The 18,790-nt window shown below is 50.1% G+C and overlaps 1 protein-coding gene across 3 annotated transcripts in view; it reads right to left on the minus strand.

Annotated features, from left to right (window-relative positions):
- The window catches only part of PTPRN2 (protein tyrosine phosphatase receptor type N2), a 600,191-nt gene that overhangs the window by 581,175 nt on the left and 226 nt on the right, over positions 1-18,790 (minus strand). The gene's annotated exons all lie outside the window — the stretch shown is intronic.

The following is an 18,790-nucleotide window of genomic DNA, read 5'->3' on the forward strand; positions in this document are numbered from 1 at the left end:
CCAGGAGTTGATGATGGACAGGGAGGCCTGGCGTGCTGCAGTCCATGGGGTCACAAACAGTCAGACATGACTGAGCAACTGAACTAATCTGAAAAATAGCTGAAGAATGAAGAGAAGTGAAAAGCAAGGGAGAAACGGAAAGGTACATCCAAATAAATGAAGATTTCCAGAGAATAAAAAGGAGAGACAAGAAGGCCTTCTTCAATGAACAGTGCATAAAACTAGAAGAAAAAAAAACAACAACAAAAGCGGAAAGATTAGAGATCTCTTCAGGAAAATGGAAAATATCAAGGGAACATTTCGCCCAAAGATGGGCATAATAAAGGACAGAAATGGTAGAGAACTGTTAGACGCTAAAGAGATCAAGAAGAGATGGAAAGAGTACATGGAAGCACTGTACAAAAAAGAGCTTAATGAACTGGATTACTACAAGGTGTGGTCAGCCACCCAGAGCCAGACATTCTGGACTGTGATGTTAAGTAGGCCTTAGGAAGCACTGCTATTAGTAAAGCTAGTGGATGTGATGGAATTCCAGTAGAGATACTGAAAGCCCTAAAGGATGATGCTATCAAGGTGTTACACTCACTATGTCAGCAAATCTGGAAGACCCAGTAGTGGCCACAGGACTGGAAAAGGTTAATCCTCATCCCAATTCCCAAGAAGGGTAGTACTACAGAACGTTCTAACCATTGGACAATTACACCCATCTCCCATGCTAGTACGGTCATGCTGAAATCTTGCATGCTAGGCATTATGCAAACCAGGAACTTCCAGATGTTCTAAATCCCCAAACGTGGGTTTAGAAAAGGCAGAGGAACCAGAGATCAAATTGCCAACATTCACTGGATCATAAAGAAAGCAAGAGAATTCCAGAAAAACATCTACCTCTGTTTCACGAACTACATTAAAGCCTTTGTGAATCATAACAAACTGTGGAAAGCCCTTAAAGAGATGGGAATACCAGACCATCTTACCTGTCTCCTGAGAAACCTGTAAGCAGGTCAAGAAGCAACAGTTAAAACCCCGTACAGAACAACTGATTGGTTCAAGATTGAGCAAAGGGTACGACAGGGTTGCCGGCTGTCATCCTATTTGTTTAACTATACACTGAGCATGTCATGGGAAATGCCAGGCTGAATGAGTTCAAGCAGGAATCAAGATAGGCAGAGGAAACATCAACAACCTCAGATATGTGGATGATACCACTCCAATGGCAGAAAGCGAAGGGGAACTAAAGAGACTCTTGCTGAGGGTGAAGGAGGAGAGTGAAAGAGCCAGTTTAAAACTAAATATTAAAAAAACTAAGATCATGGCATCTGGCCTCATTACTTCATGGCAAGTAGAAGGGAAAAAGGTGGAAGTAGTGAGAGATTTCCTCTTCTTGGGTTCCAAAATCACCGTGGGTGGTGACTGCAGTCATGAAATCAGAACACAACTGCTTCTTGGCAGGAAAGCTACGACAAACCTAGATGGTGTGTTGAAAAGCAGAAACATTACTCTGCCAACAAAGGTCTGTTTAGTCAAGGCTATGGTCTTCCCAGTGGTCACGTACAGTTGGGAGAGCTGGACCGTAAAGGCAGAGCACCAAAGAATTGATGCCTTCAAACTGCAGTGCTGGAGAAGACTCCTGAGAGTCCCTTGACAGCAAGGAGGTCAAACCAGTCAATATTAAGGGGAATCACCCTGGACACTCATTGGAATGCTCAAGCTGAAGCTCTAGTATTTCGGTCATCTGATGTGAAGAGCCAGCTCGTTGGAAAAGTCCCTGATGCTGGGAAAAACTGAGAGCAGAAGAAAAGGGCGTCGGAGGATGAGACGGCCGGATGGCATCACTGCTGCGATGGACACGAACTGGGCAAACTCCAGGAGATGGTGAGGTCTGGGAGGCCTGACGTGCTGCAATCCAAGGGGTCACAGATGGTCGGACAGAACTGGGAGACTGAACAAGTGTTTATAAACTGTATACCTATCAATACATCTAGTTCAACTTCCTTATTAGACAGACAAGGAAGCTGGGGTCCCCAGAGAGTAGAGAATTCGGTCACTCATGATATCACGAAACCCCTTCCTTTTTTTCTGTTACTCACAGCCATGATAGAGGTATTAAATCATTCCTTCTGGAGTCCTTGGTCTGGGAGGAAAAACAACAACTTTTAGACTAGATTTCCTTTTTCCGACATACAAGGGAATCTTCAGGGAAAGGAGGTCTTCAAATATTGCTGTCAGTCACACATCTGATGTACATGCCACACCCACTGTGATACTTACCACAGGTACCCTGAGAAGTTCCTGGGGCAGCCCATCCATCCGTCACACTCACTGAAACACTGCATCAGCGCTGACTGCAGCGGGTGCTTCATGCAGTGCATTTGGAAGTCCTTGAGAGAGTAGATCTTAAAAGTTCTCATCACAAGATAAAAAACTTTGTTTCCTTTTTCTTTGTTATCTACATGGTGGATGTTAGTTAACTAGACTTACTGTAATCACTTCACGATAAATGGAAGTCAAGTCATAACGCTGTACACCTCGAACTTACACAGTGCTGTAACTATTCCTTAAAATAGCAGGCTGCATTTTTTTAATCCCACAAACTAGTAACCATTTTTTTCAAATTGGGAGAACCAATACAAAGTTGCCAAATCTTTACATTTCCAATTTAAAATGCTTAAAGAAAAAAACCCTACCAGCTGCTATTACAATCAGGTCCTAGAAAAATCACAAGCCTCAAAAAAAGAGAGAACAGGACTTCCCTTTCGGCTCAGGGGTAAAGAATCTACCCATCAATGCAGGAAACACGGGTTCGAGCCCTGATCCAGAAAGACTCCACAGGCGCGGAGCACCGAGGCCCGCGCGCCCCACAACTGTTGAGCTCTGCAGCCCGCGCTGCACGATGAGAGACGCCACCAGAAGCGGAGGCCCCGCACTGCAGGGAGTAGCAACCCGCGCTCGCCGCAGCAAGAAAAAACCCACACAGCAACGAAGACCCAGCACAGCCAAACATAAGTTCACTGATCAAATCACACACTTAGAGAGAACATACTTTTTAAGTCTTTCAAGGTGAGCAGATCTGACTGATGCAAACAGTCACTCGCCCCTTCGTCATCGGGCCGTGAGGTCTGTGCGCCGTCTCCGGGGAGCAGCCCCCCCGGGGAAACCGGGGAAACCGTCCACACCTGTCACTGCCTGGGGCACATGTTCCCCACCCCTCCCGGTGCTACGCTTACCTGTGGGCTACAAACCGGGCTTTGTACAGAGTGTGGACTGAGTTCCTGGAATTGCCTCATCACTGAGCAGCCTAGCAAGAAATCGAGTCGGGCCTTCCCAAAACAGAGGGCGCATCCCAGCCCACAGTGCTGACACGCAGTGACCTGATGTGACGCTGACCACAGAAGCCAGAGTGCCAGGCGAGGGCGGTCTGGTGAGTCAGGGGCGCTGGGTGGAGTGGGGGTGAGCACCCACCTCAGCACCGCCCACAGAGGGGGCACCCGGCCACCGACAGTAACAGGAGGAGAACCAGCGTCGGCAGGAGGGCTGGAGGGGCCCGAAGCAGCTGCACCCCGTTCTCCTGTGGAGGGGCCCCCCTCTCAAGAGACTGAGAGACCATGGAGGCCGCGGCGAGCCGCCTGTCCTTCCACCAGCCACGACCGCACGGCCCCTTCCTTCCAGCAGTAAGCACGCTCACCAGTCTGAATTCTAACCCGCCAGGGCCACCGGGCACTCACCCCGTCAGGAAAGGCAGGAAGCCCAGGACGGGCACAGACGGAAAGCTCACCTCGTCGGAAAGCTCACCTCAGTCGGTCAGAGGTCCCTGCTCAGTCCCGTCTCCTTCCTGCCCGGGTGCCAAGCCTAACCCCCAGGCCTCCGCCCGGCACAAAGCAGGAGGCCGCCTCTTCTCCAACCCCTGCCGCCCTCTCTGGCTTCAGGACCTCCAGGTCTCAGGGCTGGAGCTGCTCTGCCAGGTCTTACTCGGGTGCTGCCCCGACCCCTGGAACCCCAATACAGAAATGGGGGAGCCTCTGAGGTGATGAACGTGGGAGCTCTGAGGCAAACTGAAGCCGCCAGAGAGAGCAAACTCGCAGCTCTGAGCACAAACCTACCAAAGATTCCAATGCTGTCCACTCCCAGCCTGGGCCGTGGGCCCGGAAGGTCACGACTGGCTGTGTCACACACCGTCTGCACGCTCACGCCCCTGCCTGCACCACCAAGTATGCAAATCTAGGCAAGGGTCCTTCCTCCTCACTCCCGTTTCCTTTCCACAAACACTTCATTTCCAGTTTCTCCTAGTTGTTAATTTAGGACACAGCCCAGAGAAGAAGCCGAAGGTCAATTCCAAACCCGCGCCACGCAGAGCACAGAGCAGAGAAAGAAAGGACACCCTCACAGGCCCCTGAGCAGTCAGCGGGGCGCCTACAGCCTGGGGGTCTCCCCGAGCCGCTCAGTGCTGACACACGAGCACGGCGTAAGCTGCTGGACCGGGGTCAGCGGTGGTCCGCGGCCACGGAGACAAGTCACGGCACAGGGCTGAGGCGCTCCTGTCTTTTCAGGGACAGTGCCTCGATTAGGGGTTCACAGAGGGGCTTTCTTCTCTCACCCCAGCAGCTACCCCACGCCAAGCCCCAAAGGACCCAAACAACAAATAACCGAGGCTGTGGAGGAGGAGGTGGGGAGCAAGGCCTGCCTCCCCAGGGCCACCACATTCACACAGAAGCGTTTTGAAAGGTGTGCTCTCAAACTGGACCTGAAGCTCTGCCTGCTGAGTCCCCAGGTTCAAACTGGGGCCATATTTTATTTTATTCTGCAGGGTCTGGGATTTTTGTTTGTTTTACCATGCTTTTATTTTTTAATAAAGCCTATGTTCATCAGCACAGCTAATGAGAAACATCTATTCCTTCAGGGTCCCAAAAGGTAAAAGTCAACTTCACAACTGTTACTTGCATTTCCTGGCAAGAATTAGGAAGCACAACAAAATAACTATCCACAGAAAGAAAAACACAGTACTTACACATGAAAGTCTTCTCACATGGGAAAATTTCATTATACGAGAAGCACTAGGAATGCACGGCAAAGAGGCCCTGGTGAGCTTCTGGAGGGCAGGGAAGGTTCTGCAGGCAGGGAAGGTTCTGCGGGCAGGGAAGGTTCTGGAGGCAGGGGAGGTTCTGCAGGGCAGGGAAGGTTCTGGAGGGCAGGGAAGGTTCTGGAGGCAGGGGAGGTTCTGGAGGCAGGGAAGGTTCTGGAGGCAGGGGAGGTTCTGGAGGCAGGGGAGGTTCTGGAGGCAGGGAAGGTTCTGCAGGCAGGGAAGGTTCTGGAGGCAGGGGAGGTTCTGGAGGCAGGGGAGGTTCTGGAGGGCAGGGGAGGTTCTGGAGGCAGGGAAGGTTCTGGAGGCAGGGGAGGTTCTGGAGGCAGGGAAGGTTCTGGAGGGCAGGGAAGGTTCTGCAGGGCAGGGGAGGTTCTGCAGGCAGGGAAGGTTCTGGAGGCAGGGAAGGTTCTGGAGGCAGGGAAGGTTCTGGAGGGCAGGGAAGGTTCTGCAGGCAGGGAAGGTTCTGGAGGGCAGGGAAGGTTCTGCAGGCAGGGAAGGTTCTGCAGGCAGGGAAGGTTCTGGAGGCAGGGGAGGTTCTGGAGGGCAGGGAAGGTTCTGGAGGCAGGGGAGGTTCTGGAGGGCAGGGGAGGTTCTGGAGGCAGGGGAGGTTCTGCAGGCTGGAAGGTTCTGCAGCAGGGAAGGTTCTGCAGGCAGGGAAGGTTCTGGAGGCAGGGAAGGTTCTGGAGGGCAGGGAAGGTTCTGGAGGCAGGGGAGGTTCTGCAGGCAGGGAAGGTTCTGGAGGGCAGGGACGGTTCTGGAGGGAGGGAAGGTTCTGGAGGGCAGGGAAGGTTCTGGAGGCAGGGGAGGTTCTGCAGGCAGGGAAGGTTCTGGAGGGCAGGGAAGGTTCTGGAGGGAGGGAAGGTTCTGGAGGGCAGGGAAGGTTCTGGAGGCAGGGGAGGTTCTGCAGGCAGGGAAGGTTCTGGAGGCAGGGGAGGTTCTGCAGGCAGGGAAGGTTCTGTAGGGCAGGGAAGGTTCTGGAGGCAGGGGAGGTTCTGGAGGGCAGGGAAGGTTCTGGAGGGCAGGGAAGGTTCTGCAGGCAGGGAAGTTTCTGCAGGCAGGGAAGGTTCTGGAGGGAGGGAAGGTTCTGCAGGCAGGGAAGGTTCTGGAGGGCAGGGAAGGTTCTGCAGGGCAGGGAAGGTTCTGCAGGCAGGGGAGGTTCTGCAGGCAGGGAAGGTTCTCAGAGGCAGGGGAGGTCGGGGACAGGGACACTGACGTGTGTGCATGTCAGTGCTGGTGCAGGGCCTGGCACTCAGCGAGTGATCGACGCATTATGACTATTGCACAGCTCAAGGGAAAATTGACACTGCTTGTTCATAATGATAATAGAGAAACCTGACGAAGGATAAATATCTGAATTTTCCTCAAGACGTACAGTTGTCCGTTGGTATACATGGGATTAGCCCCAGGACCCACCGTGGACACCAGACCCACGGATGCTACAGTCCCACATCTGGCCCTCCCTGTCTGTGGTTCTTCGTCCATGGATTCAGCCAACCTCAGACTGTAGTGTAATGTGTCAGTGGAGAAACACGGATATGTAAGTGGATGTGAGCAGATCGAACCTGTGCCATTCACGGGTGGATTGTCGTGTTCTGGGCACAGACGTGAACTTGGAGCCCCCTCTAATCTCTAGGGATGTCACCCTCCTCAGAGTAGCCTGGCTCCTGCTTCTGCCTGTGGCAAAGGCAAGGCCCCCACAGCCTTATCCGGCCAGGATGAGATGGCTCGCACTGGGCCTCTGACCGTGCGAGGCCTGTCCTCTCTCCCCTGAACCACTTCTCATCCACAACCCACTCGGGTCCCAAACAGCACCTCAGAGGCACTCTGAGGACCCCTGCCTGGGAAGTGGGGAGCCCTCCCCAGAACTGGCTGATGCTCTGATCCACCTTCTCCTACAGTCCCCCCAACCCTTCACTCTGATTCTTCTTGTCTCCCACCCTGGTCCAGACTCTCTCGTGTTATAGTGGGTTAGTCAAATGCCTCCGCCCACCACTAATGGGCGCAGAACTGCCTCTGGGATCCTTGGCATTGAAATAGCTTTAGATTTTGTTCTTTAGTAGAAAGCGCTTAAGCTGACATAAAAATGGTGGTTTCTAAATGAAAATGAGACCATGATATGGGTCATTCAGCCCACTGACAGGTGCCAATAGAGTAAGGTCCCAAATAAGAGTTTATACTTTCTGAATGTTTACATTTTATTCTAAGTGAATAAGTAAACCTCACTTCCTGACATTTTCTAAGGTAAAGATGAGCCATTCATTCATTTTGAAATGTTCTTAGAACGAGAATCTTGATTTTATTAAGTGTTCTGAAGGAGTGATGCATGAAGAACAGTAGCAAGAAAATCTGATTGATATCAGATATTCTTCCCTCATCCCACTTTTACAAAAATACTTGATAGGACTTAATCATCTGATCATCAGTAGTCCTCTGTAACTCACTGACATTTTATACCAACCCAGAGAAATGAGGCAGGGAATAAGAAAGGGACTCTGCTTCCTAGAAACACACAAAACATGCTGATGAGGCCAGAAGAGATGTTCAGGTAGTCAAGAAATTTTCAAAATAAGACAATGTATATTTGTGGGAAAATATCATCCTTTACTATCACTTCTGAAAATAAAGAGTCCAAATCCAGAATAACTGGAAGGATTCTGGAAGAATAACTGTGCCCGCATCCCGACTTGCGCAAGGCTCACCCACACTACATGGCCATATTTATTAACTTCCTTGAAGACTTTCAGACCAAGAGAACCCCTATGTCTCTCCTCAGTGTCTCTGTGGGTCAGTCTGGGAGGCTTTGTGAGCACCACATCCTCAGGTCTGAGTCTCCTTACTTGGAAGTTATAAACTGGGCTTCCCTGGTGCCTCAAACAGTAAAGAATCTGCCTGCACTAAGGGAGGCCTGGGTTCAATCCCCGAGTTGGGAAGATACCCTGGAGGAGGGCATGGCAAGCCACCCAGTATTCTTGTCTAGAGAATCTCATGGACAAAGGAGCCTGGCAGGCTACAGTCCATGGGGTTGCAAAGAGTCAGACACAACTGAGAGACTAACACTAACAAAAACTGACGAAAATGGACCAGGGAATCTTCCAGCCCTGAAAGTCTATATCTGGCTCATCCATTCATCAGCAAAAATGGTTGAATGTATATACTATTTAGTTTAGTTGCTAAGTCATATCCGACTCTTTCCAAGCCCATGGACTGTAGCCTGCCAGGCTCCTCTGTCCACTCACCATTACACCAACTCAAGCTAAGGGCTCACTCTGCAGCCTTACTAGGTCCGTGGCAAATAGGCCCGTGAGTCCTGGTGAAGGAAGGTAAGGGTAGACCACCCTCCACTGGTTCTCTCAATGTGCTGTCGCTCATGTGTGCCCAGTGATGCGATTTATGATCAATTTTAACTAAACGCAATGAATCGGCTTTGAAGGATTTTTGCAAAGAAATCATAGATTGTTAATGATGACACTAACATAGAAAATGGGATGAGCTGATACTTGTCCTAGTGGGAACTGTTCAGACATGAGACCAAAGGAATGGCAATTTAATCAGACCCAACAAGAAAGCAGTCAAGAAGATTAAAAATCATCCTTCAGACATTTTCAAATATGGATTTATATATATTATCATTAATAGTAGACATTGTTCTAATTGCATATTATGCCTTGATACAGTAGATGATTATACCCTGAAACCACTGAGATTGAAAAAACATTTCAAAACTAAGCATCTGAAACAATATTAATATTAATAAGTACAAAAGTTTTTTTACTTTCAACAACAATAATTAATAATTGGCAGTGTTATCTTAAAGAGATAGAATTACCATACCACCTTACTTACCTCCTGAGAAACCTGTATGCAGGTCAAGAAGCAACAGTTAGAACTGGACATGGAATCACGGACTGGTTCAAAATTGGGAAAGGAGTTCATCAAGGCCATATGTTGTCACCCTGCTTATTTAACTTACATGCAGAGTGCGTGCTGTACGTGCTAAATTGCTTCAGTCACGCCCAGCTCTTCGTGACCCCATGGACCACAGCCCGCCAGACTCCTCTGCCTGGGACTCTCCAGGCAAGAATATTGGAGCTGGTGGCAATGCCCTCCTCCAGGGGACCCTCCCAACCCAGGGACTGAACCCACATTTCTTACGTCTCCTCCATTGGCAAGAGGGCTCTTTACCATTAGCGCCACCTGGGAAGCAGGTGTGCATCATGCAGAATACATCACAAGAGATGCTGGGCTGGATAAATCACAAGCTGAAAGCCAAGATTGCTGGATGACACCACCCCATTCAGGTATGACCTAAATAAAATCCCTTACAATTAAACAGTGGAAGTGACAAATAGATTCAAGGCATTAGATTTGATAGACAGAGTACCTGAAGAACTATGAATGGAAGTTCATAACACTGTGCAGGAGGCAGTGATCAAAACCATCTCCAAGGAAAAGAAATGCAAAAAGGAAAAACGGTTGTCTGAGGAGGCCTTACAGACAGCTGAGAAAAGAAGAGAGGTGAAAGGCAAAGGAGAAAAGGAAAGATATATCCATTTGAATGCAGAATTCCAAAGAATAGCAAGGAAAGACAAGAAAGGCTTCCTCAGTGATCAGTGCAAAGAAATAGAGAAAAACAATAGAATGGGAAAGACTAGAGATCTCTTCAAGAAAATTGTGCAAAGATGGGCACAATAAAGGACAGAAACAGTAAGAACCTAACAGAAGCAGAAGATACTAAGAAGAAGTGGCAAGAATACACAGAAGAACTCTGCAGAAAAGATCTTAGTGACCCAGATAACCACAATGGTGTGATCACTCACCTAGAGCCAGACATCTTGGAGTGCAAAATCAAGTGGGCCTTAGGAAGCATCACTATGAACAAAGCTAGTGGAGGTGATGGAATTCCAGCTGAGCTATTTCAAATCCTAAACGACGATGCTGTGAAAGTGCTGCACTCAATATGCCAGCAAATTTGGAAAACTCAGCAGTGGCCACAGGCCTGGAAAAGGTCAGTTTTCATTCCAATCCCAAAGAAAGGCAATGCCAAAGGATGTTCAAACTACCATACAATTGCACTCATCTCACATGCTAGTAAAGTAATGCTCAAAATTCTCCAAGCCAGGCTTCAATAGTACATGAACCGAGAACTTCCAGATGTTCAAGCTGGATTTAGAAAAGGCAGAGGAACCAGAAATCAAAATGCCAACATCCACTAGATCATAGAAAAAGCAAGAGAATTCCAGAAAAACATCTACTTCTGCTTCATTGACTATGCTAAATCCTTTGACTGTGTGGATCACAACAAACAGGAAAATTCTTAAAGATAAAGGCATACCAGACCACCTTACCTGCCTCCTGAGAAACCTGTATTCAGGTCAAGAAGCAAAAGTTAGAACTAAACATGGAACAATGAACTGGTTCAAATTGGGAAAGAAGTACATCAAGTCTGTATATTGTTACCCCATTTATTTAACTTATACGCAGAGTACATCATGTGAAATGTCAGGCTGCAAATGAAGCACAAGCTGGAATCAAGATCACCAGGAGAAATATCAATAATTTCAGATATGCAGATAACACCACCCTTATGGCAGAAAGTGAAGAGGAACCTCTTGAAGAAGGTTAAAGAGGAGAATGAAAAAGCTGGCTCAAAACTCAACATTAAAAAAACTAAGATCAAGGCATCTGGTCCCATCACTTCATGGCAAATAGGTGGGGAAACAATGGGAACAGTGACAGACTTTTTTCCTTGGACTCCAAAATCACTTCAGATGGTAACTGCAGCCATTAAATTAAAAGACTCTTGCTCCTTGGAAAAAAAGTTATGACAAGCCTAGATAGCGTATTAAAAAGCAGAGATGTCACTTTGCCAACAAAGGTCAGTATAGTCAAAGCTATGGTTTTTCCAGTAGTCATGTACGGATGTGAGAGTTGGACCATTAAGAAGGCTGAGTGCCAGAAAACTGATGTTCTCGAACTGTGGTTTGGAGAAGACTCTTGAGAGTCCCTGGGACTGCAAGGAGATCAAACCAATCAATCCTAAAGGAAATCAACCCTGAATATTCATTGGAAGGACTGATGCTAAAGCTGAAGTTCCAATACTTTGGCCACTTGATGCGAAGAGTTGACTCATTAGAAAAGACCCTGATGCTGGGAAAGATAGAAGGCAGGAGGAGATCACGACAACAGAGGATGAGATGGCTGAATGGCATCACCGACTCGATGGACATGAGTTTGAGCCAGCTCCAGGAGGTGGTGAAGGACAGGGAAGCCGGACATGCTGCAGTCCATAGAGTCACAAAGAGTCAGACACAACTTAGTGACTGAACAACAACAATGTTATCTCATTCTTTCTAAATTTATTTTTAATTTTATAATAAGCATTAGTTCAGTAGAGCATATTTGATTTGCAAATACATAGACACATATATGTATACTGATATGTGTACACATCCACGTGGTGCAGGCCACGTCCATGAAGTGAGGTTTCCCGCAGAACAGTTACAGAGTCGGATTCGAGGGTGGTCCATGGTCACCCCACCACAACTGAAGGGCCATGGGGAGAAGGCAAGCTTCATTCTGTTACAGCTGTCCTGCCACCCTATCAGCCCGCCTCTCCCCAACCTGTGAGCACACAGCCAGCAGCTCCTCCCAAGCCCCGTCTGCATAGGGCTCCTCAGGGGGTCTGGCCAGTTCTCTGAGGTGGGGGCACCCCGTGCACTGTAGGCTATCCAACATCCCAACCCCTTCTCTGGAAGCAGCACACCTCCTACCCGAGCTGAGACAACCAAAAATGTCCCCAAGGCAGGCGAGACCCGAGTGGAGGACCACTGGGCTAGTAAAGGAGCTACACACCTCGTTCTCAACAGGACGCTTAAAACAACCCTCAACCTTGTTTTCAGAAGACATCCTCCTCCTCCATTATTCATTTATTTTACACAGCAAAGCAGCATCTCGTGATATCCTGGAGGAACTATTACAGCACTTGAAACACATATACCCATACGTAGATAGAAACTTTCAAGTTAAGGCTTTGATTTGGGAGGGTTACAACTAGGACTGCCATTATCAACAATTCTCCCACCAGCTCATAAAATTCTTTCAAAAACACACAAAAAAATTGGTGTTTTGCTCATGGTATAAATTCAGAGAGATTCAGGTGAAGTCCTCCGTTTCTCTTGACTCCCACTGTGAGTGCAGACAGAAAGATGAGGCAGCTTCATAGTCTATCAACATGGCCTCAACCCTGAAATGACAAACTTTCTCACGTGATCTGTGTCCTGGGCCCATATCCACTCAGCCCCACCACGTGTTTGGAAACTGTTAGACTCCTCCCTGGTTTCCACGGTGACCGTGCCCTGGAGTCAAGGACCAGAACACCCTGGCAAGGCAGGTACAGGCAGGGGGAGGCTCAGTCACAAGGGTGGGTCCTGGTCTCCCAGAACGGACCCTGGCGCTGCCTCGTGTTTTGCTCAGACAACACTTAACTCAGATGCAAGTACGGTGATCTGAACCCCGGCCTATTTTCAGGCAAAAGCAGAAAAGGAGATTCAAGAAGACCCAAAGTATTGACAAAGCAAACGTGCCTTTCCGGGATGGAAGACGCCTCGAGGTGGGAAGGCTGGTGGGCCGTGGCTCAGGCTGCTTCTTCACCCATGTCCCCGTTCCCACCCGCCACGGAAAGACTGTGCTTCCTCTCACCCGTCTGCCACCCGGGGCCATTAAAATACCAGCTATTTCAGAGAACATACACATCGCTAAACTGGCTTCCAGCCGTACCTCAGGTTAATTACTGCTCTGAGCTGGATTAAAGCCACAGCCCCAGATGGAAAAGGCATCAGCCTCCCAGGGCCAACTTCAGGGGCTGCTCCGTCCATTTACGAGTTGACTATATTTCGCTGTTGGAGTCAGAATTGACTTGCACCATTAATGTAAAGTCCTTTCCCCTTTGGAAACCAGGTCAGTTTTTCTTCTGAAAATTCCTTCCCCCAAACAAACTTCCAAACACATCCTTTGTACTGTACATTAGGACACTGCAAAATGGGCTTTGAGAACCACCTGGGACACAGACTGCCCATATCACACAAGGGAAACTTCGTTCTTTCACCTCCTCGGGCAAGAATAAGGAATGCTCAGAAGGCACCCTTCCTTACCTGTCTGCTACTCTAAATGTCAAGTTAGATGGAACCACTCTTAACTTTTTCTTATGAAAGTAACCCCTCTTTCTCCCCTTACTCTGAATCAGGCTATTTGCTGTGACAAGTCTCAAGCAAAAGCTAGCTTCTTCAGCGTTTGTATTGCTACATTCAAAAAATCTGATGGAAGCAGAGAGGCATCTGAGCAGAGGGCGTGAACATAGGAATCTGTGAATGCTATGGCGGCATTGCACTCCTGCCATCTCGGGAAGGCTAGGTGTCCAAAAACAAGTTGTCCATTTCTAAACATCAAAATGCCCTCTGAGAGGCCAACCAGATGATTGAATCCGACAGCCAGAACAAACTCCAGTTTGGAACATCACCGCCCTCCTACAGACGTCCTGTTCTTGGGAACTGGAGGGACAGGTTCTGCCGGCACACAGGATCATCTGCCGGGACCTGCATCCTCAGGGCTGGCCCTGCCCTGTCCTGGGGTCAGCTGCTGGAGGAGGCCAGAGCCCAGGACCCAATCCCAACACTGGGTGTCCTACAGCGTGCTTCTCAGCCACTCTGGGCCTCAGTCTTCCCACCCGTGGAACGCAGACAGAAACGCGTGCCAAGTAAGCACACACAGGGCGCTCCAGGCACTGCCGAGGGAAGGCATGGGGCAGAGCCGGGGTTACAGGATGGTCCTACCACCTGTCACTGGAATCTGTACACAGAACACACACCAAAAGAGAAACTCGATTTCACGTGTGATAATTTTTAATTGAATAGAGAGAGAAATCACCCCAATCTGTTTTATAACTATTAGCTCATTTCCTCCAGCCCATCACTCTCTCGAACTGCCCTCACAGGAACCATTACTAGTCACATGAGGTTAAGAGGGCATGTCCTTGCGTTTTCTGAATTGCAGCCGATATTCTGACAAAATAAGTGAACCAATCGCTCTCTTATCCACCTCCATACAGGAGCGTTGACACCAAGAGATCACTGAAAACCCTCAAGGCTTTCTTTTCTTCACATCTCACATGAAGGCCATTTTAGAGACAGATGGACCCTGATGTTTCACACCTCAGCACTTAAAGTCCAAAGTCCAGTTTCTTAGACTAATATGGGAGTCACTCACTTATCAGCTTGGAAGCTAACAAACAAAAATATTACTTAATATGTGAACATAAGCGTTTCCAGGAGAACCGCACCTCTTTTCACTTCCTGCCCTAGATACTTAAATAGTGGTTGTGGCCAAGCTGTTAGAGAAGGCATGAGTTAAAAGAAAAAAATTTCCTTCGTCCTTCTACAAACTCTGTCTCCAGCCAGCAGAAAAGAGCATTGACTGTTTTCTGCTTCTCCGGTTTTCTGGCCTCCTATCAGCCAAGATGTGAAAAATAAGTCCAGCTGGGTCTACATTTATGAAGGTCAATTTAGACTAAGGTGAAAACAGCTGCCAGGTGCTTTTATATGGCACAGAGGGTTATCTGCTGTGAAGTCAACTGTTTGCTTTCTCGGGAAATGGAACATCTAGTCAGAAGAGATAAGATAGGTTCTTAGCTAGCTGAGCCTCACCAGGCCTGCATCTACCAACACACATCTAGATGAAAGCCTTGCCCACTCCTTAAGCTTTTTTCTGCCTCTGCACAAATGAAACATCCTTAAACTAGCAATATTTGCATATACCCAGGCATATCTTAAATATCTGCCACCCAAAGCCTGAGGGTTCTTTTCAGTTTGGGTCCCATTTAATTACAAACATGTTTTCATTTAAAAATCTTGAAATTCTAAGGTATTGCTCACAGAGGTGTGGTAACAGAAACCCTTCTTAATAAGACATGTGTAATGACAGCTCAGCTGACTCCATCTCTCCACACTTCACTACCTCACTCCATATTCTTAACTTCCAAAAATTCTAAGAAAAGGGGTGAATAACTGCATTTGCAAGTTAGGTAGTACTACATGTAAAACACAGAACAAAATAAACTCAGAATGCAGAAATTATTATCATGTAAAAGAACCAATGATTGCCACAGAACTCATCAAACCACGTGCCCCGGGACGATGAGCCTGGGGCTGCACCCTGCCAGAGCTGTGGGCCCCCTGCTGCCCTTCTTTGGGGGAAGCCGGGGCTCCAGCAAGCCTGCACTTTTCACGGCATTCAGAAATTGTCAGTGGGGACCAGCACCACCACCGAGGAAAGGAGAAGGAAGACTATGACGAATTGAGCACACCCCCGCACCTCCCTGGCGCACTCACAGAGGATGATCTTGGTAACCAGGTGCGAAACCAGATGAGCGTTTAAAAGGAGAGATGCGAGACGCCGAGATGCACAGCTGAGGTTCGCACAGAGAGGAAGCCATCTGAGCACTGCGTTCATTCCCTGCACATTCCTCCTGAGCCTGATACATTTAACTGCCATCTCTGGATGCAGGAGACAGCCACACCACCATCCCACCCAATGCCCCTGCATCTGTGGGGGCGCCCATTGTCGGCACCTCCCTCTCCCAGAAGCCTGGGGTTCTCCTTGCGCCCCAGGCCCGCTGCACAAGGACACCAATCAGCACCGGGGGAGCAGGGCCAGAGCAGCAGGAGGAGGAAACCACCAGCAGAGAATGGCTCACAGCTGGAGAGAAGGCGGCGGGCAGCGGGGCTCTCGCTCAGGGAGGGGCAAGCTGCTCACCACCACACAAGAGGCAAAACCAACAGCTCCGGACCCCAAGAAGCAAAGATGGATTTGTGCTTTTGTGGCAGGAAGAATGCTTTGATTTAAAAATAAACATCATGCCATCTAGGTGACAAAGCACGCCGACTGCTCCTGGCAGCTCTCTCCTCAGCTCTGTGTGGGCTCACTGGTGAATGAAAAATACGTGTGGGCAAATCGAGAGGCAAAAACAAAGGAGAAAAAGAAACAGGCGCCCATCTTCAAGGCCAGGTAGGTCTGACTCTGGATTCTCCAAGCTACCTTTGCACAAAAGGTGGATTCTGTCCTGTAGCAAATGAAATTTGTGTTTCTTTAGCAAAAGAGGAAGATCTTTAATATGTATGACTGCCTTTAAATGTGGGGGCTGCCAGAGCAGGTTCACAAACTAGCCTCCCTATAACTGAAGAATGATTTAAAGACAAAAGGCTCAAGTTCACAGCAGCATAATGGAAAAAGTACTGAGCACCCAAACAAAAGGATGTCCTAAAATCACAGAGAACGGCAGAGAGAGGAAGAAAGAAAACCCAAAGACAGAAGAGAATCGCTAAGCTGCCCAGGACAGAGCTACCTGACAGCAATGGTGTTCTGGCCACAAGCAGAGTTGAGTCAGATCCTTGAGAAGGGGTGCCTTATTCCTGCCCCATGCACCTCTGATAACCATGTCGTAAATAATAGGCCACCATATGCCATAAGAGAGTCTTCTGCACCAGAAGGACATGGGCAGAATAGGTGCTGAAGGTCAGGAGGCTAATGTGATTAAGGGGGAGAGGGTGCCCTTGAGGAAAGGGCGAGGTGAGATGCCCCCTGTCACTGAGATGCTGTCAACAGTTGCTGTGGACTGTGGCACGTGGCTCAGAGCAATGAACATACACTCACGCATGGTAGTTTTGTCAATCTGGGGTTTCAACAAGCGCTCCTTCACTGTCTAAATGTGAAAAGGCCCCTATTTCAAGGCAAGGCATCCTGTGCAGAAACAGCTGGCCTCAGGTCTTCGTGACATTTGACCTCTGATTCTAATCTGCAACTCTAGGACTCAACTGAGGAGGAAAAATGTGTATCACCTTGAACCATGTGTTCTATAGACCTTAACTTGAAGTTGAGTGTTAACAGTTAAATAAATAAACAGGTATAAGTGACATGGCTGGGACCAGATCTATGGTCTCTGGGTATGTCTTTCCTTGTCCATCATTATTTGGAATACTGCAGTTGCTATCACCATTATTTACAAGATCCAGACGGCTGAGAAAGAGAAAAATGGCAGCACATGCCTTTCATGGGTGACCATGGTCCCCCTGCACCATCTGAAGACTGTGCATGTGAACCCTGAGGACACAGCAGCATCCCCTGGGTGAGGACGGTGCAGGGATAGAAGGCTGAGTGCACAGGACCTCGGGAGTGGATGTGGGTAGGCTATGGCTACATGCAGCCCCAGGCTGGGTCCCCCAGTGGTTAGACAACACTTCCATCTGGCTATCTGTGTACCCCGCCATGGTAGCGTCCAATCATCCCAGAATCCAGCAGGCTACACCTATCAGCTGGAGTCCCTGAGACAGTTCAAAAAGGTCTGGGCCCCTAAGGTCAACCCACACCAAGACTGCATTCAGGAGGCTCCCTAGAAGCACCTCAAGAACAGAGGGGGAATAAGGCTTCCCTTAATGATACAAGTCAACTTTGCTGGTAGCCAGAACACCACTGCCATGTCGAGCCGCGCTGTCCCGGGCAGCTCAGCGATTCCCTTCTCTTCACTTACGTCTGCCTTGGCTTTTCTGTTGCTCCCTCCCTGAGCCACCCCCTCCTTCCTCCTTTCTCTACCATTTCTGAAAGTCGTAGAGATTTTCAGCTTGCGATGATCGGGCAGTTACAATGGAAAGAGAATAGTCGAGGACCAGCCTCGCCTTCATCCCATGGAAACTGCCCTGCCTGGAAGACCAAGTGGCCAGTGTCAGCTGACCCTGGTTCTCCCTGACCGTGTGTGTGGAGGGCGGTGTCTGGAGAGCTGAGCAAACAGCTCTTACAGGAGGTGACATGCCAGTTCCGGCCAGATGAAGGAAGGAGCACAGCCCAGCGAAAGCTGACCAGCACACAGCCAGGCCTCTGTGGCAGCTCTGGGGCAAGGTCCTGGAGGTCAAGGCAGAGTGAGCTGGTCCCCGAGCCTCCCTGGTGGGGCTTAGCGGGGCAGGTCCAGCAGGGCCCGGGGTGGCTCGGGGGAAAGTGGCTGGACGACGGGATGCCAGGTGCGGGGACCAGACAAGCTGTTCCCCCCAGGACCTCCCCCGGGCAGGCGAGGACCTCCTCCTGGGTGGCGCTGGCCTTCCCCGTGCTCGCTGTCCGCAGGCCGGGGCTGCGTGTGCGCCCAGGAAAGCCAGGGCGGCGCTTGGGGCCCGGGACCTGGGGCGGCCGTGCCCACCTGTGTCGGCAGTCCCCGGTCTCTGGGACAGCGGCTCCCGGGGGCGGCAGGGCGAGGCCCGGGCCGGCTCTGCCCGCAGCCCCGCGGCAGGCGCTCCTCAGGGGCTGGGGGCCGGCGCCCGCGACCCGCCTAAACCGACCCTCCTCAACCGACCCTCCTCTACCGACTCTCCTCAACAGCAAGGCGGGCGCGCGTCGCAGGCCGCGGGGCGGCGGCCCGGCCCTCCCCGCGCCCCGCCGCCCCCCACTCCCCTCGGGGCGGGGGGACGCCCGAGCGACCGCGAGGCGCGGGGGAGGCCGCGCGGGGGGGACACGCGGCACGGACACGCGGGGGCGCCCCCGCAGAGCGCGCGCCCGCCGCCGCGCCCGCGACCCCGCGCCGCTCGCTGGGCGCCCCCTCGCCCCCACACCTCTTCTCCAGCCCTCCCCACCCCCTCCCCCTAGAAGCGCGCCCGCGCCCACTCAGGCGCCCCTCCCCCG

This window comes from Cervus canadensis, chromosome 3 (assembly GCF_019320065.1).
Source record: "Cervus canadensis isolate Bull #8, Minnesota chromosome 3, ASM1932006v1, whole genome shotgun sequence".
In the NCBI taxonomy this organism is placed as follows: Eukaryota; Metazoa; Chordata; class Mammalia; order Artiodactyla; family Cervidae; genus Cervus; species Cervus canadensis.